This window comes from Perca flavescens, chromosome 19, assembly GCF_004354835.1.
Source record: "Perca flavescens isolate YP-PL-M2 chromosome 19, PFLA_1.0, whole genome shotgun sequence".
NCBI classification, from domain to species: domain Eukaryota; kingdom Metazoa; phylum Chordata; class Actinopteri; order Perciformes; family Percidae; genus Perca; species Perca flavescens.
In genome coordinates, this window is record NC_041349.1 from 4,771,822 (window position 1) to 4,798,843 (window position 27,022).

The 27,022-nt window shown below is 43.0% G+C and overlaps 3 protein-coding genes across 5 annotated transcripts in view; 1 reads left to right on the forward strand and 2 right to left on the reverse strand.

Annotated features, from left to right (window-relative positions):
• The window catches only part of LOC114574047 (butyrophilin-like protein 2), a 42,903-nt gene extending 32,576 nt beyond the window's left edge, over window positions 1–10,327 (reverse strand). For 2 of the 3 annotated variants that reach the window (XM_028606340.1, XM_028606341.1), the window contains exons 1-2: window positions 10,147–10,326; window positions 877–1,210 (exon numbers count right to left, since the gene is read on the reverse strand). The gene's annotated coding sequence lies outside the window, so the exon portion shown is untranslated. Of the gene's footprint in view, window positions 1–876; window positions 1,211–10,146 lie in introns of all 3 variants that reach the window. The other variant, XM_028606339.1, reaches the window with a different exon arrangement.
• The window catches only part of LOC114546120 (low affinity immunoglobulin gamma Fc region receptor II-like), a 1,096,214-nt gene that overhangs the window by 999,670 nt on the left and 69,522 nt on the right, over window positions 1–27,022 (reverse strand). The window lies entirely within an intron of this gene.
• LOC114574050 (uncharacterized) overlaps window positions 1–27,022 on the forward strand; it is a 257,231-nt gene that overhangs the window by 200,259 nt on the left and 29,950 nt on the right. The window lies entirely within an intron of this gene.

The window sequence follows — 27,022 nt, forward strand, 5'->3', positions numbered from 1 at the left end:
GTCAAAACTGGTCAGAGCTGGTGGAAAATGATGTTTGAATGTTCCTTCTAAAAACACACAGGTTCAAACGATTGGAATAAATATTTTTATGTCCATAAGATGGCAAACGTACAACAAGATATACATAACTACTTGTTAAAGAATGTTTATTTAACAGCTGCTCTAAGCGGTGTTGGGTGACGTTACTTCTTGTTGACGTCTGAAGTATTTTCAAACAAAACGGAGGCTAACTCGCTCCTCCATCCTCCCCATCACGTCTCCCCCGTCTCTTCTGTGCTTCATCACACCACTGAGAGAAAACACTGTTTGTTGTGGGTATCATAGCAACGGTATCCAGTCTCCCTTGTTGAATGAGGAATAGATTACATGGATGTATTAAGATAGATTACTGCCGCCTGCTGGTATGGAGAGTTATTTCCTCTCTCGCAGGCGCACAACGTACGTGGTACTTAGCTGTCGGCTGGAGTCTGTGATGTGTGCTAAGTTGTGGCCAAGACAACGGCGACGAGAGATGACGAGAGGCGACTGAAGGCGACTGGAGGCGACGAGAGATGACGAGAGGCGACTGGAGTCGACTAGAGATGACGAGAGGCGACTGGAGGCGACTAGAGATGACGAGAGGCGACTGGAGGCGACTAGAGATGACGAGAGGCGACTGGAGGCGACTAGAGATGACGAGAGTCGACTGGAGGCGACGCCAGAGTCGGCCCTCGTCTACATTAGTTCCTGGCCGTCAGTTAAAAGACATGTTTATGTTGAAAAGATATACGTACAAGTATTATTATTCATCTCTTTGTACATTTGCCCTCTCAAGAACATAATGTGTTAAAATAGATATCCCATTAGTTCTACAGAGACTCAAGTCTACAAACTCACCTGGGACTGAGACAATCAGCTGGATGGTGTTGTAGAGTTTAGGGTCCTCCTCCACTGATTAAAACTCGACACTGGTATGTTCCGGTGTCGTTGATTCCAACATTCTTCAGAACAACAGAAACATCTCCATCCTTAGTCTCTGGATCTCTCAGGTCCACTCGACCACGATATAAGGGGTGCTGGTTTCGCGTGGTTGACTCTCCTGGTATGAACCGGAAGATGTAACCAGCTGACTCTAGGTCTGGTCTGATCCAGTCCAACAATTCAATCTGAGCACCTCTGGGAGCCTGACACTGAAGAGGGACGTCCTCTCCAACCTCCACCTCTTGAGGGTCTAAACACATAAAAAAAACAGAGAAAAGCAGGAAGCAACAGTCAGTAATACAGAAGTTACTTACATTCATATAATAATAATAATAATAATAATAATAATAATTTATTAAGATCATCAGATAAATAGTTCTAAATCAGGAATTTTATTATAGAAAGTTGCTTATGAAAAATAAAATGTGCCAAAGTCAGAAAGCTGCTGTTATTAACACCAGTTTTTTTTTTGTGGCCATTTTAGGCCTTTAAATTGAATTGAACAGGGGGAGAGAGAGAGAGAGAGAGAGAGAGAGAGAGAGAGAGAGAGAGAGAGAGAGAGGCAGAGAGAGAGAGAGAGAGAGAGAGAGAGAGAGAGAGAGGTGGAATGCCATGCAAAGGGCTGCAGTATATGTGCACCTGCTCTACCAACTGAGCTAACCCGGCCACGTAAAAACTAGTTTTATGATTTATGATCAACTCAGGTTCAGTTTATACCAAAGATACTTTCTGCTTCACTTCACAGAGGTTTGATTCACTTTATCGGACATCAGTCATTATTCTGCTGTGGTTCAGTTCAGCCAATCACAACGCTCCGTCTCAAATGACATGACGAACCCATGGCGTACAGTGGGTTCATGATACAAATAGATCTCTCCCACAAGTCCAACCAGAGTACTGTATATAGGTTAGGGATGGGCCGATCGATACGGTGGTATCAATACTTACAAGTTATTAATTTGGTATCGACTCCTTTGAAAAATATCCATAATAAAATGACATTACACAAAACGTGGGTAGCTGCCTCCCATCCAAACATATTCAGTGCTTTTGTATATTGTTGAAGCTGGCCCGTGTTCCAGTAAAGTGTGACTGTAAACCTTTGTGACAGAGCCTACCACTAGCCCAGCAAACATAAGAGAGAGAATGGAAAAGAGAGCACTGCAGAGAACAGTGGAAAAGAAACGGGGGGTGGTGTGGTGCTACTTTTCACCTGCAGATAATACAGGAAGCTGTACTATTTGGGACAAGAAGGTGGCACAGAGCAGCCAAAGCAGACACACAAGCAACGTTAACCTTTTCACACATTTAACAACACTGTGAAAGTCATAGGGAGACTGAACAATGGAGAATGGAAAAAGTTTATTTTATTACTTTTTGATACTTGGTGATAGAAGTTTAAGATAGAACCGAGTTTACCTTGTCATAGTTGAATAAAGACAGTTTAGAGGGTAAATAGGACATACATAGAACCTCTAAATCCCATTGACACCTCTTTCCTCTGCAAATCTCACTATTTGAAACTGCTTCTGAAAACGGGTGAATCTCAACGAACCACCGAGTTGACGTCAACTCCTACCTTATTTGGCTCTACCAACGCCCCAAAATTTACATAGGCCACTGATCTGGGACCAGTTTGTCTTGTGAATCTAGGTCGCGCAAATCTCAGACATTTTATACATTGTTTGTCTGCTATTTTATCCCTAAATTCACTTTTGAGACTTTTTTATGCGAGAAATACAAATTTTGTCCAACTGTGTGTCGGAGTTCAGTAGGGCTTTGACTCCAAACTTCGTTATTCGAATGTTTAAAAAAATATTGATATTCAAACGAATATTAGGCAGCACTTAATATTCAAACCTGTAATGAGCATTGTTTTTTGTAAATGTGTTTGCTTGTAAACGGCTTTTTCACATATTTCAAAAATGTAACTATTGCTCGGCCGTGGCTCGGTAGCGTTGCATTCCCCCCCGACTCATTTCCTGGTTCTCCTTCTCCATAAACAACATGAGATCAAGGAGAGGGTGAACTTCTCCTGCTAAAGATCCGTGGTCAGAAAGAAAAGAGGAGACTCTTTGGTTCTCTCTCTAGGACTCTAGAGCAGTGGTTCTCAACCTTTTTTGTACCAGCCCCCCTCCTATCCATTATCCAGGTCCCTAACGCCCCCCCATCAAATATTATGTATGTTAATTGCCACGAATATTAATGATTATGCCCTAATATAGGCCTATTATTGTTGTTACTATTGTTATCAAAAATAATCAAAAATCAAATTGAATGACAAAACAACACATGTATTAGTTTCCCAGGTAGCAAAAAAGCCATGTGAATAGAAATTATATATATTTACAGGTTTTAAAAAGAAAATGCAACCATTTGACATTCAAATTAAATAACAGCAGCCAATCTAGCCAAGACTAGATAACATTCAAACTATAAATAGGTATTATCAAAAGGCCTGCTGCATGTCCCTGGTGTGAACCTCAGCACCTTTAGAAGATGACTATAATTTGAATGTCCTTTTTTGTTTGTGAAGTGACCTTGGGTTTCATGAAATGCGCTTTAAATAAAATGTATTATTATTATTACAAACACTAACAGTAGCCAATCAGAAACAGCTAGCAATTTAACATTCATATCTAGTTTTCATTCAAATCTAAAATCGAATTGTTCCAACGGAAAACAAACTGGCACTTATCAAAGGGTAAAAGGAGAAGACGCACGCACGTACACAGACGTTTAGGGTTAGAAGAGTCTAGGTTTGCTATCGCCTGTCTTGCGAGTAAATAGCAGAAAAAAACGTTTGGAGAAAATGCAACCCCACATCGCGCTGTGTTTTGTGGAGGTGTGTGAGAGTCCCGTACAGTAAACGGTGACATCGCCTCTATCGCTTCCATAAGAAAGTTTTAAAACACCAAACACAAGTCCTCAACTGGCCGGGAGTTTATGGAACAGCTACATGTTTGCCAAACAACAAAGCACAGTCAATCTCTCTCGCACGTCTCTTTTCTTTCTCTTTTTCTCCGTGAATTGAAGCTGCATTCAGGTACAGTAGGAAAAATTGTGTTCTATAAACCATCTGACGAAAAACTGTTACTTTGAAATATAGTGTACTTGTGCTACATTGGTTGGGGGGTTAAAGAATACAACAGGACGTCGCGGCGATTGCTTTTTTTCTTTTCTTATCTGAACGCAGCTTCACTAGTAGCTACAGAGCTCATTTAAGATGATGCTCTTACGTCCCGTTTCCATGAAGGCAGCACGGAGCTGCGCCAAACAAAGCTGACAGAAGCACAGAAAAGTTAGGATGTAAACATGTATTATTGTGAATCTTTGGTTTAAACTAGCTTTCAAACAAACGCCCCCCAAGGGCACCTCAACGCCCCCCTTTACAAAATATTGCTTCCAACGCCCCCCCATCATCTTCTGAACGCCCCCTGGGGGGCGGTACCGCCCCCGTTGAGAAACATTGAGCTAGATGGATCTCCGTCACAGCCGGTAGCCTGCGGCACTCCATACACGCGCGTGCAAAGTCACCGTTTCTGGGTTACTGGACTACCAAATGCTGATGCTCTGACGGAGCTCCAGGGCCTGCAGCTCGCAGCTCTCCCTCCCCTCTTCCTGCAAAATGGCCGGTGTGTGTGAGTGAGAGCGCGGGCAGCGAGCTTGTTACGGCCACAATCTCTTGTAGAGCATTATAACTTTGAAAAACAACAGGTTCCAGTTAATCTTATAATGGATGTGTGTGTTGAGTTATTTAAACAAACGATCAGGGAAATAAACGCCTCTTGTCTGCGATTCTCATTGATAGATCCCGCGGTGAGCTGGATGAAGCTCTATCAATGATAGCTAGCAGCTAATCCTAACAAGACCCTTCAAATTCACAAAATGCATTAAATTGAGTGTTAGCTTTGTAACACCTTAGGATAGCTGTGATATAAATGCCTATGTTATGCCTTAATAAATATGCTATAGTTATGCCTAAAGTGTACCCTTGGTCTGTGAAAGGACAGGCTGGGCAGCAAGGCAGCAACCCAGGCAGCACCGGCCGCAGTCACGTTAGCCTGCTGAGCACCTGAAGTCAGACACACAGTTGGACAAAATTTGCAATTAGCCATCAATTTTCGTAAAACAGCCCAGATTTGACCTCTACATCGTTGATTTCTTGCATAAAAAAGTCTCAGAAGTGAATTTAGTAATGAAAATAGCAGAACAACAATGTATACCAGTGCAGTGTCTGAAATATGAGACCTGCAGTCTCATCTCCACTGTGTGTGTATATGTGCTTCGCTCAACCAATCAGCTTGCAGCTCATCTAAATATTCATGAGCAGACCATATTTGGAAGAAAACCTCTCGTTTGAAATAGAGCCATTCCGCAGGGATGAATTAGGCAGCATAGAACAGCACACAGGCCATTTTCAGCCCAATCAATGTTACATACCCTATTGGGAGATCTTAAAGGTACTCTAAGCGATGTCTCGCGTTTTTAGACTACAACATTTGTCACATACAGCAAACATCTCCTCACTATCCGTGAGCTGCCGGTCCCCTGAACACACTGAAAAAACATGGTCTCTGTAGACAGCCCAGGGTCCACACACGCCAACAAAAACAAAGAGGCCAACCTTCACCACAAAACATAACAAACTGTGTTCCAGCGTTCAGCCAATAACCGACAAGAAGGATTTGTGGTGGGGGTTAGTTCGCTGAAGCACAGAAGGGAGGGGGAGGAGACGGGATGAGGAGGAGGGAGGGGCGAGCTAGTCTCGTTTTGTTTGAAAATACTTTGAACGTCAACAATAATAACGTCACCCAACACTGCTTAGAGCACCTTTAAGGAACAGTGTGAAACACCCTATATAATAATTCTATCACCCCTTTAAAATCTTCACGAACAATCAAAATGAAGTAAATAATGATATAAAGATCTTTCCGTTTGGAGTTCAAAATGCTCTTAAAACTTAAAACACATTTTTTGCACAGTTAATATTGTTTTACTACTTACAAAATGATTTAAGTATATACAAACTTTGGTTTCTAATTATTTATGTATTTTTTTAGAGGGGATGGGGCAACCTTCTGATGGGGTAGATCCTGACCGCCCGCGATTTCCACCTATGATATGAAGGAGGGGCACTCAGCAAAATTACGAATCCCACTATGGCCACGCCAAGACCCGCCCTACGAAGCAGCTCGATTGGTTGGGGTTAGGCATTTGACCTCGAGTGGTTAAGATTATGGGATTGGTCAGGAGATAGGACCTGTACATGTAAGCATGGACGCCTGGCCAATAGTAGTGTGTGAATGCTACTGAAGGGCGGGTCTTGCCGTGGCCATAGTGGGAAAAAGAATATCGCAGGCGTTCATTGGGCTCATGATCAAGGAAATTTATTTATGGTTCAACCATAGATAGAATAACAACGTTATCAGGAAAAGTACATTTAAAATAAGTAAGACACGCCAGAGGGTGTGTTACACAGAAATTTTTTGTAAAAGGGCAGGTACTTTAAAAAAAAATACCTAACAGGTGATTGGATGAACCATCTGATCTGTCTATCATGTTCACCATTATTGTTTTGAACACATCGGTACCATAGACAGTATATAATGGACCAACAGAGCCCGTTGCTCTGGACGGAGACCAGTGAAGGATATTAGAAACACTTTTCCGGTGATCTCTTGCTTTACTGAGCAGCCTCCAACTGACAGAGACAACGTAGATGTGATGTGAGCAACCTGTCTGAAAGTTGTAAGTCTTCTGGTAGCTGTGCCAAGAGAAATCTCAATCATTCCCAATCTTACAGAGACACAGAGCGCAGGTATATGTAAGGAGATAACATAAGCACAGGCTAATTATTGCTAACTAACATGCTAGTTAACATTAGTAATTAAACCTAAACAGCTCATGTAAGTCGAAACTGCCTGCGAGCTTCTCCTGTACTATACAGTAATTCCTCTACTGTGTGACACAATCGTTAGCCTATTGTTATAAAAACTGCTACGGAGCCATAACGTGAGGTACAAGGTAATGGAGCCTTTAACACATTGTCGTGTTTCTTTAGAAATAAACAACGGACAAATAGAGTCTTTAAAAACGCTTCAGATGTAAAGTTATTCGCTGTCAAGTGACATCAAAATGAATGCTAGTCAGTGGAATGCTAACGGCAGGTGATTGCCAGGTAGCAACAAAATGGCACCATAGGAGGTTCGAGTTCTGAAGCGAAGCTTACCCCCTTGGTCGGTACCCGATGTTACTACCCAAAGTGAGTAGAGTGCAGATTTGAGTTGCGCATGCGTCACTTTGCGACGAGTGCAGATGTGAGTTGCGCATGCGTCACTTTGCGACAAGTAGCCTACTAGATGCTAATGGCGTTTTGCATTAATTATTAATGGAAGAATTAACGTTAGCAATCTAACAATTATAGAGAGCTAAAACGTTTTTGAAATGATTTCCATCTTCTGTTATTGTATGTAAAGAGAAAAGTTTATTATTTTACAGATTTCACAAATTTCAGTAAGACACGTTATGCCGTAAACCGTTTAAATCTGAGCATGCGCTACTCAAACCTGCACTCTACTCACTTTGGGTAGTGACACCCGATCCGTTCTGCACATGCGCAAAATGTTCGCGCATGCGCTGTTGTACGAGGATTTACAACATTGGACGATCTGTTCCACGCTTCCGGTCGACAGCCAAGCTAACGTTATTTTAGCTAACAGCTAATTTGGCTAACCGCTAGCTGAGACAGCATGTAATAACTTTAAAATCAAACTTGAAAATAAACGATAACATAACAGCCGTTACGTCAGTTCTACTTTACTTGTGCTCATTTAAAATACAATCACTCAATACTTGTCTTTATTGTTATTACTGTAAAGTCTTAATTTAGCTGTAGGCTGCTTTCCCCATTATGTTTGACTTAACGTTATTTTAGACTGAATCTAGCTGTCCGTTCTGCCTGCATGATCCGTTCTGCGCATGCGTTATTTTAGACTGAATCTAGCTGTCGGCTAGCGGTTAGCCGAATTAGCTGTTAGCTATCCCGGTGGAGGCTAGCGTGGAACGGATCGGGTACTGACAGACTGCCACCGACGAGGTGGCATGAACACAGCATTAACATCTGCGCCTACGTCATGGCATACGTGTCATCTTGCACATGCGCAGAACGGATCGTGCCGGTGGAACGGATCGGGTACTGACACCCGCCTCTGCAGTGCAGGGGTGGTTCCTCCTGCAGCCAGAGGGTCGGTAGTGATTGGAGCCACCTGGGCTCAGGTTATTTAAGCCGCTTCTAATCACTTTTCTCTTTACCTCTGCTCCTCCAGGTATGATCCTGTTTTGTTTGTTCCTTTCTAATTTTACTTAGTTTCCACTCATCACGTCATTTTCACACACACAGACTCACTCATCCATGCACTTTACAGACACCTTACATTATGACATTTTCACACCTCATTCCTTTTTTCTTTGTTTATAGTTAATATTTTTGGTTTACAATAAAGCATTTTCTTGATTGGCCTACACTTGTTGGTGTCCCCTCATTCTTTGCCACAGGCCATGAGCCGGTTTGTGACACATGTAACAGGTGACAATGTGTTTTATGATATATGGCTCCTTCGACCAGCAATCTGGACTCCGGCGGCAGCGGGAGGCGGAGAGCTCCGTGGCCGGCGGCAGCGTCTCTTTCCCCGGACAAAACCACAGCTTACACGTAGTGCAGGACGACCTGTATGTCGATTTCGGCGGTAAATTCCACTAAGTTTGCCGGCGGCAGGCGGACAGAGAGAAGCTACAGCGGGGCAGCAGAGACTGTCTGCGGCTGCAGCATCTGGAGCTCAGTTACCGCTTTCTGGGCGCCAAAACCGACATCACGCAGCTGGAGGCCCGGGCTGTACTGCTGGGTCCACGGGAGGGAAGGGAAGCCCGGGAGAACCAGAACAAGTACTGAGCAGAGCGGACTGTTACAGCCTGCTGAAGTTTAAATCACAGGTTTCCTAAAGGGAGTCTGGCGTGACTCGGACTGTGGACGACGAAACATGACTTTAAGTCTCGTTAAATAAATAACTACATGCAGAAATAAACCGTGGAGGAGTGAGCCTGGACATTTCAGTCTGTTTTAAACTTCACTTTGAAACAGAAACTCTTAGTTCAGAAGGGTGAAGTTTCCATTTGGACTCAGATCTGTGAACCAATCATAATAAATATTCTTTGTATTAACACATTGATTAGTTTATTTGTTTTGTATTCGATAGTTCATCTTAAACTTACTTAAGTGGAAGCAGTGTGAAGTGGAAGAATGGGACTACTAAACCTAGGTTTACAATCACTAGGCATTATATTTTAAACAAAGTAGATATTAATATCAAAAGCCTACATTTTCTCTGAACTCGATCATAAATACATGTCTGATATGTGGAACAAACCACAAAAACTAGAAAATCACTTGAGATTGAGGATTTATGGTGATTTTATTTCCGTTAGCCCTTTGCCTACATTGACGCTGATGCATTAAAGAGGAGTGACTCCCCTGTTCCAAGATGGCGGCTCTGTTGATGCATTCGTTCCAATGAACAGCAGGCGACATCTAGTGTTTATATCTATGAACTAACGTTAGCTTCCCGCTGGGGAATAGGCTAGCGTGGAACAGATTGTCCCGGTCGTATCCTCGGTAAAACAGTTTTTGCACGGACCGTGCAGACAGAACGGATCGTGTACCGACAGCAGCCATAGATATAAAATGGTCGCGGCCATCACACACCCCTCAACCACGCCTGGAGCTCTGAGAAGCTCCTCCTCTGACGCTGTACCACAATTCAGACAAGATGGATTTTCCGTGATAGCGAGAGAATGATTGCTATCAGGCCGAAGCATATTACAACATCGTGTTATTGGTTTCATTTTAATTTATAAAAGCAAACAAGTTTGCAGCAAGGTGCTCCACAAAGACGAAAAATAGTATAAAACACACATATTCACACATATAAACTTAGTGGGAATACAACACGACTGAAGTTGAGACATGAATATATATATATATATATATATATATATATATATATATATATATATATATATATATAGACATAAACAGATATATACACACATATACATAGGCCTACATAAATAAAATGTAACGTCATTAACCCCCGCCCCACCCCCCACAAACACACAAAAACAGCTCACCTGCAGCCAGAGAAAGTATCCAAAATAACATGAAGAAAGCCACATGTGGTGCTGATGTTAATGCAGCCATGGCAGCAGACTGCTAATGAGACTGAGAACAAAACTGTTATTCCTCTCCGTCACCAGAACCTGCCCAGACAGCTGCAAGAGCTTAAACTACATGTACACAATGGGTAGTCGCCTCCTCTGCACAGAGGGAGGAGGAAAGGGAGGGCCCCTCCAGTGTCACGTGATCTACAAGAAACTGTAACTCCCAGTGAGGCGTTCAAATACAGGCTCGAAAAAAAAAATGATTCTGCCAACATGCAGGAAATGTAAATATCAAGACATTTAGAACAACTATATTTACAGTACTACATATGATACAGAGCCCAGCAGTGAAGACTTTTTAAGAACATACACACTTAGCTAGGTCCACTCCTCAGGATGTTTTATGCTACCTTTTTTTTCACTATTATTTCCTGTTATCTTACACCTTGGGCCATCACAAGTTGATAACGATCACCCCCAACCCGACCCCGTTTGGTCTCGGGGCCAAAAAACACCCTTTTTGGGAAAAGATTTTGGCGGACTGATGTAATTGTGAATATTAAGGTACTGCAGCTACAAAAATGGTTGTATAACCCTACACTTTTGCATGGTGTATCCTGACACATAGGGGAAACTAGCAGAAAAAGATTATGGGGATTGCTGCCTTTTTGCTGTCAATATCACCCTCAACATACCCCAAAAGACAAAAAACATGTCTGTCCGCCTGACAAATTGTCATCAAAAGTGATAATTTTCCAGCATTTTATTATACATATCACTGCCTCAAATAAAAAACTTTTCAAGTTTATAAGCTTCAATTTAAGTCCAAGATGACCTTCTATCTAGAGGATTACTAGCCTAGAAATCTAGACGCACCCTAGTGGCAGCAAATTTATTTTGCAGCCAGGGTCAGTCTAGGCCAGGGGTCACTAACATGAGTAGCCCTTAGGCCTGTTCTAAAAATGAAAATTGAATATTGATATTATCTGTTTCCCACCTTGTTAAGTCATTGTTGATAATTATTGTGAGAAATCATTAACATGATCAGTGTCTTCACATAGATGAGTATCATTAATCATTAATAATCATATATAACTAAAGGCAAACAGAGCACATTTGTTATTTCAGAAGAGTGTATCAAACTGGTAGCCTTTCGTATGACTCAATACCCATGAAGTAGCTCTCAGTTTCAAAAAGGTTGGTGACCCCTGATATAGCAACTCTCCGTTGGCTTGCGAGCTGGAAAAACCAAATTCTGGTCAGGCCAATCACATCGTGTATAGAGTCGGTATGGCTGCTGCTGCTGGGAACAGAGGTCTTCTGGAAGACTTGGAGTTCAGCTTTTCTTTGAGAAAAGAACAAAGAACGGCTCAGAAATCATTCTTAAAAAAGGAAGATGTGTTCAGAGTTTTGCCGACCGGATACGGCAAAAGTTTAATCTATCAACTAGCTTCACCTTCTTCGTTGCTCTGATTGGTTGTAGGGCTATCTTATTGCATGCAGAGAGAATTTGAAAGACAACCGTTTATCCCGCCCCCTCGGATTGAGCCCTGCCAATGGTGAGTTCCCAGACCCAACATCTGGATGTGGGTCTGGCTTGTCAGGCTAGATGATTACAGCTGGTATAACCAAAGTTCTCCACTGTACCTCAAATCGGACAAAACAGAACTTTCAAGCATTACCATTCCATATGGGATTAAAGGGGTTATAGAATGCAAAACCGATTTTACCCTGTCATAGTTGAATAACGACAGTTCAGTGGGTAAATAGGACATACATAGAAGCTCAAAATCCCACTGACACCCCTTTACTATGAAAATCTCATATTTTGACACTGCCGCAGAAAACAAAGCTGGAAGTTGACGTCAACCTCCCAAAAACCGGAACCTTTGTCAGCCCCAACATTTACATAGGCTACACAACTGACCTGAGATCAGGTAGGACATTTACATAGGCTACACAACTGACCTGAGATCAGGGACATTTCATGAATACACAACTGACCTGAGATCAGGTAGAACATTTCCATTTCAAAAACTGACCTGAGATCAAGTCTTTTTAACTAGGTCACAAATCAATTCCATTTCAAAATTCAAATATGAAACTTTTTATGAAAATGGATGGCTGAAAATGGATGGCTAATTGCAAATTTTGTCCGACTGTGTGTCGGAGTTCAGTGCCGGTGCTGCCTGTGTTGCTGCCTCGCCGCCCAGCCTGCCTTCCTTCACAGACCCCGGCCTGCTCTGAGGTACTTGGAGCTGCGTCACGACTGGCAGCCCACTGCACTCCATACCCGCGCAAAGTCACCGTCTGTTGGGGCAATAGACAACTAAATGCCCCTGCCCTGACAGAGCTCCAGGGCCTGCAACTCCCCTCTTCCTGCTAGCTAAATGCCCGGTGTATGTGAGTGAGAGCGCGGTCAGCGAGCTTGTTACACCAGCAATCTCTTACCACAGGTTCTCTCTTTTAATGTGTGTAATTATAATGTGTTGAGTTATTTAAACAAACGATTGGGGAAATAAACGCCGCTTGTCCGCGAGTCTCAGAGCTACATCCAGGCTCTATCAATGAGAGCTAGCTAGCTCTTCCTAGAATTCCTCTGAAATTCACAAATATTCATTAATTTGAAATCGGACACCGTTGTTAACTTTATAAGACATTTAGCTAGATGTTGTATACGTGGAGTGACGAAATTCAAACTGTAAATATACTCGAATTACGACCAAAAATGAAGCTAACTATCCGTGATTTGTAGCCACACAGGTAGCTAGGATTGAAGGGACAGTTGCAGCTAATGGATGCCCTACTCCTCACAAATATGCATTAATTTAAAATCGGACACCGTTGTTAACTTTATAAGACATTTAGTTAGATGTTCTATATGTGGCGTGACGAAATTCAAACTGTAAATATACTCGGAATGACGCCGAAAATGAAGCTAACTATCCGTGATTTGTAGCTACAAATCTACATCCAGCCGCAGGCTCTATCAAAAGGGACTCGCGGACAAGCGGCGTAAATAACTCAACACATTATAATTACACACATTAAAAGATTAACTGAAGCCTGTGGTAAGAGATTGCTGGCGTAACAAGCTCGCTGACCGCGCTCTCACTCACACACACCCAGGGCATTTAGCTAGCAGGAAGAGGGGAGCTGCAGGCCCTGGAGCTCTGTCAGGGCAGGGGCATTTGGTTGTCATTAGCCCAAGAGACGGTGACTTTGCATGGTTATGGATTCCAGTGGGCTGCCAGCTCCAAGTACCTCATAGCAGGCCGGGCGGCGAGGCAGCAACACAGGCAGCACCGGCGCTGAACTCCGACACACAGTCGGACAAAATTTGCAATTAGCCATCCATTTTCGTAAAGCGGCCCATATTTGAGCTTTACATAGTTGATTTCTCGCATAAAAAAGTTTCAGAAGTGAATTTTGTAATGGAATAGCCCGATAAACAATGTATAACTTTGCAGTGTCTGAAATATGAGAGTCTCCCATGTGTTTCTATGTAGTTTGCTCAAACCAATCAGCACGTAGCTCATTCGGAATATTACCATATTTGGAAGAAAAGCTCTTGTTCCAAATAGAGCCATATTCACAGGGTAGTTAAAGGAGAACTCCGGGCAAGTTTTACGTTAATCTTGATTGCTATACGTATATGAGTACTGCAGATAGCAAAAAAAACGTGCCGAATCGGTGCTGGCAAAGTTGCTAAATGCATCTTGTTGTCATGTAATGGCCCTGTTCATGTTGCACAGACATTTTAATTGCATTTTGTGTCTTTTAAGAGGCACAAAGGCACTCTTTATCTTATGCCCCCATAACTGACATTTTAGCTGAGTGGGAGCTCTCGGCATTAGCTGCAGCAGCTCTGTGTTGCTAGCACCGATTTGGCTCGTTTTGAGAAAATGTCTTTTTGTTGGTTTTTGGTGAATATTTTAAACTTTTAATTCCATTCTGTTTCACTATAATGTGACATATGAGAAAAATATGACCTGTAGTACGTAGTAGCCTGCCATTGGCTACTACTACAGCAATCAGAATGAGAAAATGTCTTTTTATAGAATTTTGGTGATTTCTTTCCTGAAAAATCCCAGTAGTCTATGTCACCAGCCTGAGCAATGTAATTTGTAGACAGTCCTTAACTCAGCCCACAGCCAGATCGTAGATTGAAGTGCTGTTTTCGCTCGTAAATCGGTAGCGACAACAAATACCATTGTGATTATTTTTTTGATACAGTGTCCTAAACTGTCCTCAACATACTACACTTGTAATGTAGTGGATTTTTATTGAAGACACTGAATGGGGGTAGGTCAAAAACGAATATCCTGCGAATATCAAACCTGCTGCTAACTTATATGCGCTCTGCTTTTTCCCCTGATCATTGAGGGCGCAACATCTCTATCCAGGCTGACAGCGCGGGACCAGTCCACTCCGACCCTGTCCAGCGCGCCGACGAGTGCGGTGAAAATATTAGCTGCTGTCGTAGTATCTGTCATCGGCACCAATTCCACGACCTCCTCGGTGACGGTCAATGTGTCATCAACTCCGTGGATGAAAATGGCCAGTTGTGCAACCTCTATAATGTACGTGCTTTCATCAATTGCAACTGAAAACACAATAAATGACTTTACTTTTTGCTTCAACTGGCTGTCCAAATCCACTGAAAGATCGGAAATCCCGTCTGCAACTGTGTTTCTTGTCAGGCTGATATTTGCAGAAGCCTGGCGCTTTTCAGGGCACACAATCTCCGCTGCCTTCATCATGCATGTTTTTACAAATTGACCCTCACTAAATGGTTTTGAAGCCACTGCGATTTCATTAGCAATGAGGTAGCTCTCTTTCACTGCAGCGTCACTGATGTCCCGGCTGTGAGTAAACACAGACTGCTGTTTCTTCAGACCCGCCAACAGTTCATTCACCTTCTCTCTTCTCCGCTGTCCTTGAAAGTTGTCATATTTGTCGGCAAGAAGACTCACATAGTGGCAACGAAGGTTATATTCTTTCAGCACTGCAACATGCTGTGAACACACCAAACATACAGCTTTCCCATTCACTTCCGTGAATAAATAGGAGGATGACCATTTTTCTTGGAACACTCTGCACTCTGCGTCCATATTGGGGGCAATGAGGGTGCTAAAGCACATAATGTTAAAAGTAGAAGCCGTAATAAATATCGCGGGCAAAACAAAGTAGCTCATCCGCACTGGCTGCACTTGCTTTACCAATTGCTATTGCGCCATCCAATGGACGCAATTGGAACAGCAGTTTCTTTTATTGAAAAATTGCAGCTCATTTTTATACTTTACAAAATCATCTCGCGGGCCGGATTAAACCCATTTGCGGGCCTGATCCGGCCCGCGGGCCGTATGTTTGACACCCCTGCTTTAGAATTTTCAAATAAACTTGAGGTGTTTTATGATTAATAGTGATGTTGTGCTTGTACTATTTTATACACAGTGGCCCTCATTTATCAAAAGTGCGTACACCAAATTTCCAGCGTACACCTGGCGTACACCCAAAACCACGGTGACTTTGAGATTTATCAATATGGACGTTGGCGTACGGCACGCTCAAATCCTACGCCAGCTCAGGAGGTGGGGTACATGTACGCACGTTTGGAGTTAGTGCAGAAATGTGCAGAAAAACAATTCCTAACACCACAAAACGCACTGACAAACTAAAAGAAGACCTCTGTGCGCTGGTATGCGACATTGTTTTAGCCTGGGGGGGTTCTGTACAACATCTCGCAGGAAAACTGGGTGCCATAAATGTAGTGATGGAGCAGATGACACGATGCCCAGAGAGCAGTGTCCAGAACAGCCCCAACTGAGGGCTATATGAAGGAGACAGGATATTATTCCTCACTTTTAAAAGGTATAACCTATAGTGTTATGTTTGGCAATGATATTCAATACAGGAAACATGACGATGCACAACATTTTTATTTATTTCTCAGGTTTTTGTTTCTCTTTCAAGTGAATGATTTATTTCTGCCATTGACCAAGTTATTTTGGCTTGTTTTTCCAGCCCCTCTGCTGTCAGGATGTATTAAATAGGCTAAACTTCAGCTGGAGTCTGATTTACTACGGCAACACTGTTGACCGCATCAGTGATCTCTTTTCATTCCGCATTCTTTCTGCAGCCTTTAATACCAGTTTTCAGGCTGCCAAATAGTACACACGTTAGTGCAAATGAACCTGAGATATCAGGGTTTCAATCTCCACCTCTGAAAAGTGCCGCTTCTCAGCCGGATTACGTCTCGCCATGTCGTAAATTGTAGGGGCGAGGCCTCAAAACCCAGAATATATTGGGGCGTGATATTTAAATTACGATTGTTTCCAGCTGCTGCATTTATCAATGTTTAAGACATGGCACTGTTCCTCAAGGCTTGTTTGCAGTAGCTCCAGCTGCTACTAGTATAACAACATTGAGGCTGAGGCGGAGCTCAGATTCCAGGAAGCACTCATGGCCAATCAGAGCAGAATGGGCTTTGTCGGGAGGGGGGCCTAAAGAGACAGGTGCTCCTACAGAGCGTCTCATACAGAGGGTGTATACAGGTGCAGCAGCCATGGGCAGTATGAGAAAAATAAAGTGTTTTTATTAATATTAAAGAATGTACTCACGTTCTAGTACATACACAAAATACAAGTACAAGCCTGAAAATGCTATATAATAGTTGCCCTTTAAAAATAATTAGCGTGCAACTCTAAACTGTTTAAAGTTGAACACTAAACCTAAATTAATCTTGTTTACTCTGTATGTTTAATTGTTAAAAACGAAATGCATTAATATGATTTCTAAAAAAAAGGGGGCTCTGGGGGAATAAGTGCCTCTAAAATAAGCGTAGAGCCCTGAGGTAGCTAAAAAAGATACATTATTGGTCTGTAGATCTTTATCTGAAGCCTTCATGCTCAGTAATTTCTTGTTCAACATCACATGTATGTGTAATAAATCTTTCAGTGCAGTGAAACTATCTCAAGGCCTGGCAGTTGTGTCCGTTGGTTGTTTTTAGGGACACTGTTATAAAGGAATGTTTCATTCAAACTTATTGAACAAATTCTAGTATCAAGTAGTCATGTTATGGTTCGTTATTGCCAACTGTTGAAATCTTTTAAAAATTTATTTGATAGGAATTTGGGACACAATGCTTAATAAATTAATAAAGTAATCTCATGTTTTCTAAATCTATTGATTTAGAAAACATGCTGTAACTAGAAATTGCATATATTGCCGTATTAAACCCAAAATATACTATACTTTGTTTTTTATACAAAATAAAATTCTATTTAGAACCAAATATCAGGCAGAGCCTTTAAGTGTCGTGTTTTGCTTACTAGAAGAAAAGTACTGGTAATGTGACATGGTCACATCTGGTACTACTTCAGTCTGCTTCTCCTGGAGTCCCATGGGGTTTCTAGGTGGTCCATAGAGGCAGAGGAGGTTGCTCCTCCTCTAATATTGAGAGGCAAAATGGATATCAAAATACACTGATCAAAATTATAAAGCAACACTTTTTGTTTTTGCCCCCATTTTTCATTTAGCTGAACTCAAAGATCTAAGACTGTTTTCTGTGTACACAAAAGACTTATTTCTCTCAAATATTGTTCACCAATCTGTCTAAATCTGTTAGTGAGCACTTCTGCTTTGCCGAGATAATCCATCCACCTCACAGGTGTGGCATATCAAGATGCTAATTAGACTTATTGCACAGGTGTGCCTTAGGCTGGCTATAATAAAAGGCCACTCTAAGGCCTAGTCCACACGGACACGGGTATTTTTATAACCAGAGTTTTTTCTCCTCCGTTTTAAAAAAAAAACCCGTCCACACAGGCTCGGTTTAAAATTAATCTCCGTCCACATGAAAACGCAAAAACACGCTGTCAAGCTATTGCAAAGAATCATCAACAAAGCAGTTAGCGGCGCACAATATGACGTCAAACACAGCGGATAACGGCGCACACTCTGACGTCGCAAGGCAAAAAAAACCGGTTATACTGTCCACACGTCAACACTGTAACCGGCGTTCCTGAAAATGCTCACCCTGGCCGGAGTTTTCAAAAATGTTCGGTTACAGGGCCCTGAAACTGCGTTTCGTGTGGACGGAAGGCCGAACCGCGTAAAAAAAGTCACGGTTATAAAAATACCCGTGTCCGTGTGGACTAGGCCTAAAATGTGCAGTTTTATCACACAGCACAATGCCACAGATGTCACAAGTTCTGAGGGAGCGTACAATTGGCATGCTGACTGCAGGAATGTCCACCAGAGCTCTTGCCCGTGAAGTGAATGTTCATTTCTCTACCATAAGGCGTTTCTGTTGTGTGTCAGCTGTGTGGATTTTTCTACGTCTTTACACACCAGAAACGTGTCTGACGCTGCGCTGCTGCTGCTGCTGCTAGCCTTGTCTGGACACATAGATGTTTCCCATTGATAAAATGAAATACCATGTTAAACATAAATATATACTGATCTGATTACAGCAAAGACAACGTCGGCAGTATTAACGGCAAAATAGGCTCCAGAATATTTTGTTCTGTATTAACAGGTGCAATAATAGAAAATCGATTTTTTTTTTATTACATTTATATATCTGCATTTATATCAAAACCTAGAGGCTTTAAAACATCAACATGTCATTTATTAGTATGTATTTGTGTCTAAACGACATCTTTTCCTGTTATATTTAGCCCGGAAACGCTTCCAACACGCTTGCGTGTCGCGTGAAAAATAGGCGTTGGTTCTATTTCTAGCTGGTACGTGTTTGAGACGTGCGTGTCACGCAGGCAGGGTGTAAGCTAACATGGGAGCCAAAATATAAATGGACACCTCAGGCAGCTGACATCGCCGAATCCAGTGTCACGCTGCATCCAGTGTCACGCTGCATCCAGTGTCACGCCGCATCCAGTGTGTAACCGGCCAAAGCCGTCTCCAAAGGCATTTCAGAGAATTTGGCAGTACATCCAACCGGCCTCACAACGGCAGACCACATATAACCACACCAGCCCAGGACCTCCACATCCAGCATCTTCACCTCCAAGATCGTCTGAGACCAGCCACCTGGACAGCTGCTGCAACAATCGGTTTACATAACCAAAGAATTTCTATAAACTGTCAGAAACCGTCTCAGGGAAGCTCATCTGCATGCTCGTTGTCCTCATCGGGGTCTCGACCTGACTACGGTTTGTCATCGTGACCGACTTGAGTGGACAAATACTCACATTCGATGGCATGTGGCACTTTGAAGAGGGGTTCTCTTCACAGATGAATCCTGGCAGATGGCAGACAGCGTGTATGGCGTTGGGTGGGTGAACGGTTTGCTGATGTCAAAGTTGTGGATCGAGTGGCCCATGGTGGCGGTGGGGTTATGGTATGGGCAGGCGTAGGTTATGGACAACAAACACAGGTGCATTTCATTGATGGCATTTTGAATGCACAGTGTTCTGTCCTCACTAAGTGTTGTCCACACAAACTTATACTCAGCTATACAGACAGCTAAACACTATCCTAATAAAGCTCCAAAGAACAGGCTCATGTGTTGATTTTGGTAGTTTAATCAGGTTTATGTGTAAAACTGTGGACAAAGAACAAAAAGGATATAGAAATGAAAATGGTGCATCATAATGCACATAAAACTGCACATTTTAGAGTGGCCTTTTATTGTGGCCAGCCTAAGGCACACCTGTGTAATAATATGCCACACCTGTGAGGTGGATGGATTATCTCAGCAAAGGAGAAGTGCTCACTAACACACATTTAGACACATTTAGACTGCTCTCTAACACCAATAATGATGCACAGCAGCCATACAATACCTTATGGCACCAGAGAGCTTACCATACATCAGCTAGTTAGGGAGGGGAACATATTTTTAGTGGGGGGAAACTGGAGAAAACCCATGCAGACACAAGGAGAACATGCAAACGCCACACAGGATTGGAACCCAGAACCTTCTTGCTGTGAGGCCACAGCACTAACCACTGGGCCACCATGCTGCACAACTTTACTTGGCACTCTTTTCTTTGAATTTTCAATTGCACCTGACTGCAGTACGCAGATCGGGGTTGGGCCAAATGTGGGCGGAACTAGACGTTTGACTCCGTGGGCCCGCCATCTGGTGGCGGACATCAGGCAGCACATTCTCAAACGTCAATGCAACACCTTTATAATATAGATATATAGATTATAATAAATAATGATATTTGAATTGTAAAAAGGGGTTGGGTTTAGGGAAAGAAGAACGGGGAAAGCAAACATGACTCCCGGGAAATAAGCCCTGGTCTCTGGGGAACGCCAGACAACAACTGACGGTTGTTAAGGCAGAGGCGGAGTGGCAATCGGGAAAGTCTGGACGACTAACCTGGCTGCTCGTGGACGGACGCTGGCTGCCCGCAGACGGACGCTGATTGCCCGCGGACGGACGCTGGCTGCCCGCGGACGGACGCTGGCTGCCCGCGGACGGACGCTACCTGCCCGCGGACAGACACTGGACGCGGACGCAATGGATGGAGAGCTGCTGCCGTTGTTTGGTAACGTTACTCCAGGCTGGAGCCACAGCAGGAGTAACGTTACCGTGACTACAGTCTGACCTGACGTGCTGCTCTACACTCCTCTGCACCGCTAGATCCCGAACGATGACAGACTGCTGCACGGCATGGAGGATGTGTTTAGGTCTAGGGACACCAGGGTCCGCTTGGCAAAACGTTCTAACGTTATATTAGAATTCATTAAATGTTATCTCAATAACATGACAAGTATTTCATGAATTGTAATCATTAATTTAAGACTAAAATTAATCCTAAATAAAATGAAATTAAAATAAAAGGAACTGATTAGAGGGTCCGAGTTTTAAACTGATTAGGTGTAATGTTTTCATAACCCAATGTGTACTTCTAGCTTTGGTTGCTCCAGACAGTAGGCTAAACACAGCTACAGATTCGACTCGTTGATGACCGGAACATGTCTGGTATCTTGGAGCATTTTGCTGCCTCCTCCTCCATATTTTTTTTCCTTTTGGGTCTGACTTTCTCACTGCCACCTTTCCCTTTTCTTTTTTGGCTTTCCATCATTAGACTCAGACACTGTCTGTTAACGTTACTGATAGACTTCCAAACGTGACGAGGAAAAAACAGAGGTGTTCGCTGGCTTTACGTCACAGGCCGACCAGGGCTATGCCCTTTGGGGAGGGGACGCTCACTGATCCCCCTATCAGGGGCGGATTGGCCATCGGGAATACCGGGAACAATCCCGAACGGCCGGTCCATTTCAGGCCGAACCGGCCGGTGGTCAATAATTTATTATTTTTTAATTTTTTTCTTTCATAGGCGACCGGCCTGGCCGGCCGTTCAGCTACAGCGGAGCGCTGTGTCTGTGTGCGTTTCAGACCGGGCCAAACCAATACTTTCAATCTTGAGGGGGGATACGAGCGGCACCTCCTAACTTGGACTGATCCTCGTTTTTCCTGACATCCGATTGGCTCAAACTTAAGGCGTAGAAAAAAGAGTTTACTTTCAGTCAGGTTTGGATTTGGTGATGTGAGGTAGGACAGTTTTAGGCCTTTAGGAGTTTTAACCTGTATACCTGAGTTGTTTCTGTCTCCAAATTTTTTCTTTGATAAGCTAATTGTTTTTATTTTCTATTGTTGCACACATACAGTCAGAGCTGCCAACCTTTCCCAAAACCTTGGAGTGAGATTTGGTGGGGCGAACCCAGATTTTGCTGCGTACAAAGCAAATTTCTTTGGCTCATTCAGCATCATTACTGTCAGGGTTTAAATTGTGATTTGTTATGTGGGGGGTGGGGTTCTCCCTACGGGGGTCTGGGGGTATGCCCCCCCCTTGGAGATTTCTTTTTTTAAATAAAATTAAATGGCACTTTCTGGAGAGTTTTGTACTTTGCATTGTTGTAGTATCAACAGGTATTAGGACATTTACATTACTGTTAATCAGTCATCACTTGATTACACATTATATTACCTTGTTATGATATAAGAAGTCACCCATACAATGTGCCACATGAAGAGACAGTGCAGCATATGACAGTAGCAACAGCTGAGAAGATTTGGGTCTGTGGTGACCAGGTCCACCTCACACAAACTTCCTTCTCCCATTCTCTCTCATTACTACTACTACAACACACACACACACACACACACACACACACACACACACACACACACAAACACACTAGTGGTTCTCAGTGTAGACACCAGGGACCCAAAGTTAAATTAACATTGGTCTACCAAAGGGATCTACTAGGACCACTGAAATTCTAAAGAATGAAAACCACTGATTTACATTCTAATCCTTTCAAACTAAATAAATAGAAATAACCATTTTTTTGGACACCAGGGGACTGGTGGCCAAAGACCAAATCTCATTAGATTAGGGGAAATTCATTCTTCAATCAAGGTCTTTCCCCACCACAAGGTCCAGCAGAAAATAGACTGAAAAATACCAACAGCAAGATAAAAGACACAGCATGGCTCATTTTGTGCATGTGTCATATCACAGCCTTTCTCAAACTTTTTTTGTGCCGAGGCCCAGTAATGTTTGGCCCTCGTCCTCTGTGCCCATGCGTCCATTTTATGAAACATTTAATGAATTATTTACAGTTACATTTAGAGATGCACAGAGGTTGGAGATGCACAACAGTTTACATCAATTTATGCTGGAAACAATTGAAAATATAGAAAAATACAGCCCTCAGGCATTCTGTATTACTTTCAACTATTCTCTAGTCTAGTAGATCAACTTTATCTAATCTAACGTCATCTCTCTGAGTCAACAATTTACTCTTCCCTCCTCTTATGCGTCTTTTGTTGGGGAAGTAGGCTAAATCTCTTTAAATGTACATGTGGCACTTATTCGTGTAAATCATACATAAATTCATTTTAATTAATTTATAAACCCCTGGACTTCAATAGCTCAGATGTGTTACATCAGATTTCTGCTCATGTTTACAACTTTGTGCACATTCAAAATATAACTCCTCCCATGTGTGTTCTCCGAGATTTGGAGAGTTTTAATATAGTCTGCTGTGCATGTTGTTGCTCTGCTGGTATGGTAGTATCTCATTCAGACTGTCTGACAGACACAGAGGCCATTTGGGTTTCTGGTCTCTGACAAAGTTTACAGGTGGCTGTACGCTGTTCTTCATCGGAGGTAGAGCATGGATGCAACGCATCACTGCCCACAGCAGAGCGAGTCCACTAAAATGAACTGAAGTTGCTACACTTACCAGCCGCGCTGCTCACCCCTATTTTTACAGAGTGGACACAAAGCGACGGACGGGTCTGTAATACTCATTGACATATATATATAATGGACCAATAGACCCCATTGCTCTGGACGGAGACCAGTGGAGGCTATTCAAAGCACTTTTCCGGTGATCTCTTCCTTTACTGCGCAGCCTCCAACTGACAGAGACAACGTAGATGTGACGTGAGCAACGTGTCTGAAAGTTGTAAGTCTTCTGGTAGCTGTGACAAGAGAAATCTCAATCATTCCCAATCTTACAGAGACGGAGATAACATAGACACAGGCTAATTACTGATCACTAACATGCTAGTTAACATTAGTAATTAAACCTAAACAGCTCATGTAAGTCGAAACTGCCTGCGAGCTTCTCCTGTACTATACGGTAATTCCTCTACTGTGCAGTAAGTCACTTGGTTGTGTAACAATCGTTAGCCTATTGTTATAAAAGCGTCTGCTACGGAGCCATAACGTGAGGTACAAGGTAATGGAGCCTTTTATACATTGTCGTGTTTCTTTAGAAATAAACAACGGACAAATAGAGTCTTTAAACACTTCAGATGTAAAGTTATTCGCTGTCAAAGTGACATAAAAAAAAAAAAGGCGGTCAGAGGAATGCTAACAGGAGGTGATATCTTTGTAGCATCAAAATGGCGCCATCGAAGGTTCGAGGTCTGAAGCGAAGCTTTTACCTTGGTAATACTCAAAGCATACCTGAAGCCGGGGAAATGCGCCTGGGATGGCTCGTGAAGAAATGTTCTCACATTTGCGACATTTCAAAAATTCCAGACAGGGATCGCTCCTGAACCCCCTCACCGTCTCTGAAAGCATAACTAGTCGATCACGAGCGGCTCAATAGGTAGATCTGTAGATAAACTCATATTTCAGGCATTTGACTGACCGGGTTGCAAAAATGTTTTCCCACTATGGCCACGCCAAGACCCGCCCTTCAATAGCATTCACACACTACTATTGGCCAGGCGTCCATGCTGGTCCTATCCCCTGACCGATCAGCTATCCTAACCCCAACCAATCAAGCTGCTTTGTAGGGCGGGTCTTGGCGTGGCCATAGTGGGATTCGTAATTTTGCGACCGGGTTGACACTTCAGCGTGAGAAATCAGGGGTGTGGCGTGTGAGCGTGTGAAACCTTTCAAATGCGTGTGTCTCACGACCAATGCGTGAGAGTTGGCAGCTCTGTACAGTACAGGCCAAAAGTTTGGACACACCTTCTCATTCAATGTGTTTCTTTATTTTCATGACTATTTACATTGTAGATTCTCACTGAAGGCATCAAAACTATGAATGAACACATATGGAATTATGTACTTAACAAAAAAGTGTGAAATAACTGAAAACATGTCTTATATTTTAGATTCTTCAAAGTAGCCACCCTTTGCTTTTTTTGATAACTCTGCAAACCCTTGGTGTTCTCTCAATGAGCTTCATGAGGTAGTCACCTGAAATGGTTTTACCTTCACAGGTGTGCTTTGTCAGGGTTCATTAGTGGAATTATTTCCCTTATTAATAAAAAAGCAAAGGGTGGCTACTTTGAAGAATCTAAAATATAAGACATGTTTTCAGTTATTTCCCACTTTTTTGTTAAGTACATAATTCCATATGTGTTCATTCATAGTTTTGATGCCTTCAGTGAGAATCTACAATGTAAATAGTCATGAAAATAAAAAGGAAACACATTGAATGAGAAGGTGGGTCCAAACTTTTGGACTGTACACTCTCATCAGGAGGAGAGAGGAGGAGGAGCAGCAGGAGAGACAAGGAGGAGGATGAGGAGGAGCAGCAGAAGAAAAGAGGAGCAGTAGAAGAGAAGAGGAGGAGGAGCAGCAGGAGAGAAGAGGAGGATGAGGAGCAGCAGCAGGAGAAAAGAGGAGGAGGAGCAGTAGAAGAGAAGAGGAGGAGGAGCAGCAGGAGAGAAGAGGAGGATGAGGAGGAGCAGCAGGAGAAAAGAGGAGGAGGAGCAGTAGAAGAGAAGAGGAGGAGGAGCAGCAGAAGAGAAGAGGAGGAGGAGCAGGAGGAGAGAGGAGGAGGAGGAGCAGGAGAGATGAGGAGGAGGAGCAGCAGGAGAGAAGAGGAGTAGCAGCCGGAGGAGAGAGGAGGAGGAGAGAGGAGGAGCAGGAAACAGAACGGTAGAGGAGCAGTGTGCAGGGCTGGGTAGGCAATCATATTAGGCATATCAATCAATCAGATATTTACATATAGGATAAAATGCCAATAGTTCCACATACTAAATAATAACTTGACTGAAGCACAGATTGAATAAGAAAATGTTTTATTCTTAGTCATATTTATAACTGATGTTCTTCTCATGCATATGTAGCTGCACAATCAGTAAGCAGAGGCAGGGTCCATCACAGGGGAAGATGAGCCAGGGAGCCAAGCTGAGAAAGTAAGGACACACACACACACACACACACACACACACACACACACACACACACACACACACACACACACACACACACAAATCTCTGTTTTATGGGACTGCATTGTAGTTTTGGAGTATATGAGTGTGAGTATTTGTAACTATTGTATCACTCCAACTGACTGTGCACATGCCATGCTGGTAGTTAGCAGTATACTGTGACTTATGTGTTGGAGATTAGGTTTTGCTGACCTGGTTGTGTTCAGTGCAGTGGTGACTTGCTTATACAACCTGAGGAGGCAGGTGTCATCCTAAAGTTTCTTGAAGGTCTTCAGCATAATCTGATTCTCTTTATACCATAAAAACACTATTAGAATTAAAATAACTGCAAAAAATCCTTCTGCTCGTGCACCAAGGGCACTCGCGTAAAAGGCCTCTCCATCTTAAAGTCCCGGGCTGAATTTCAGTCCCAGGACGGCCCTGCCCCCTATATTTCTGAATATCCTAGACATGGTTTTGACGTGCACTTTGTTAGTGCTTTCTGATTAGCCTGTGTCAGTAGGGAGTTGGGTTGAGAACCGGAGGGTTATTAGTACAAGTCCCCATACGGACCAAAGTAGGGTGGTGGACTGGGAGCTGGAGAGGTGCCAGTTCACCTCCTGGGCACTGCCAAGGTGCTCTTGAGCAAGTCACCAAACCCCCAACTGCTCGGGGCGCCTTTCCATGGGCAGCCCCCTCACTCTGACATCTCTCCATTAGTGTGTGTGTAGCATGTATAGGTACTTGAGCATGTGTGTGTGTAATTCAGGCCTGTTTGCAATAACAACAGAGTGAAAACATTGTAATTTCCCCTTGCAGGATTAATAAAGTATAAAGTATACATGAAGTATACATTATTATTGAAATAAAAGGCTGCTGTGGCCTGCTGTTTGGGTTGAGCAGGTGTTGGTACAAACTTGCAATGTATAACTATTATCAGACCGGCCCTCGTGGCCCCGAAACACTACCGGCCCACCGGGAAAAGTCCTAACTCTCCCGAATGCCACTCCGCTCCTGTCCACTGATACACCCCTGCAGGTGACATGACTCTGTGTTGTGTCTGAAGTCAAAGGTTAACTTAACTAAATAACCTCCTTCCTGTCATCTACTGGAGAGAAAACCACACAGCCAATACACTCCAGTCAAAGAGGAAGTGGGAGGGTCTAACTGCTCTGA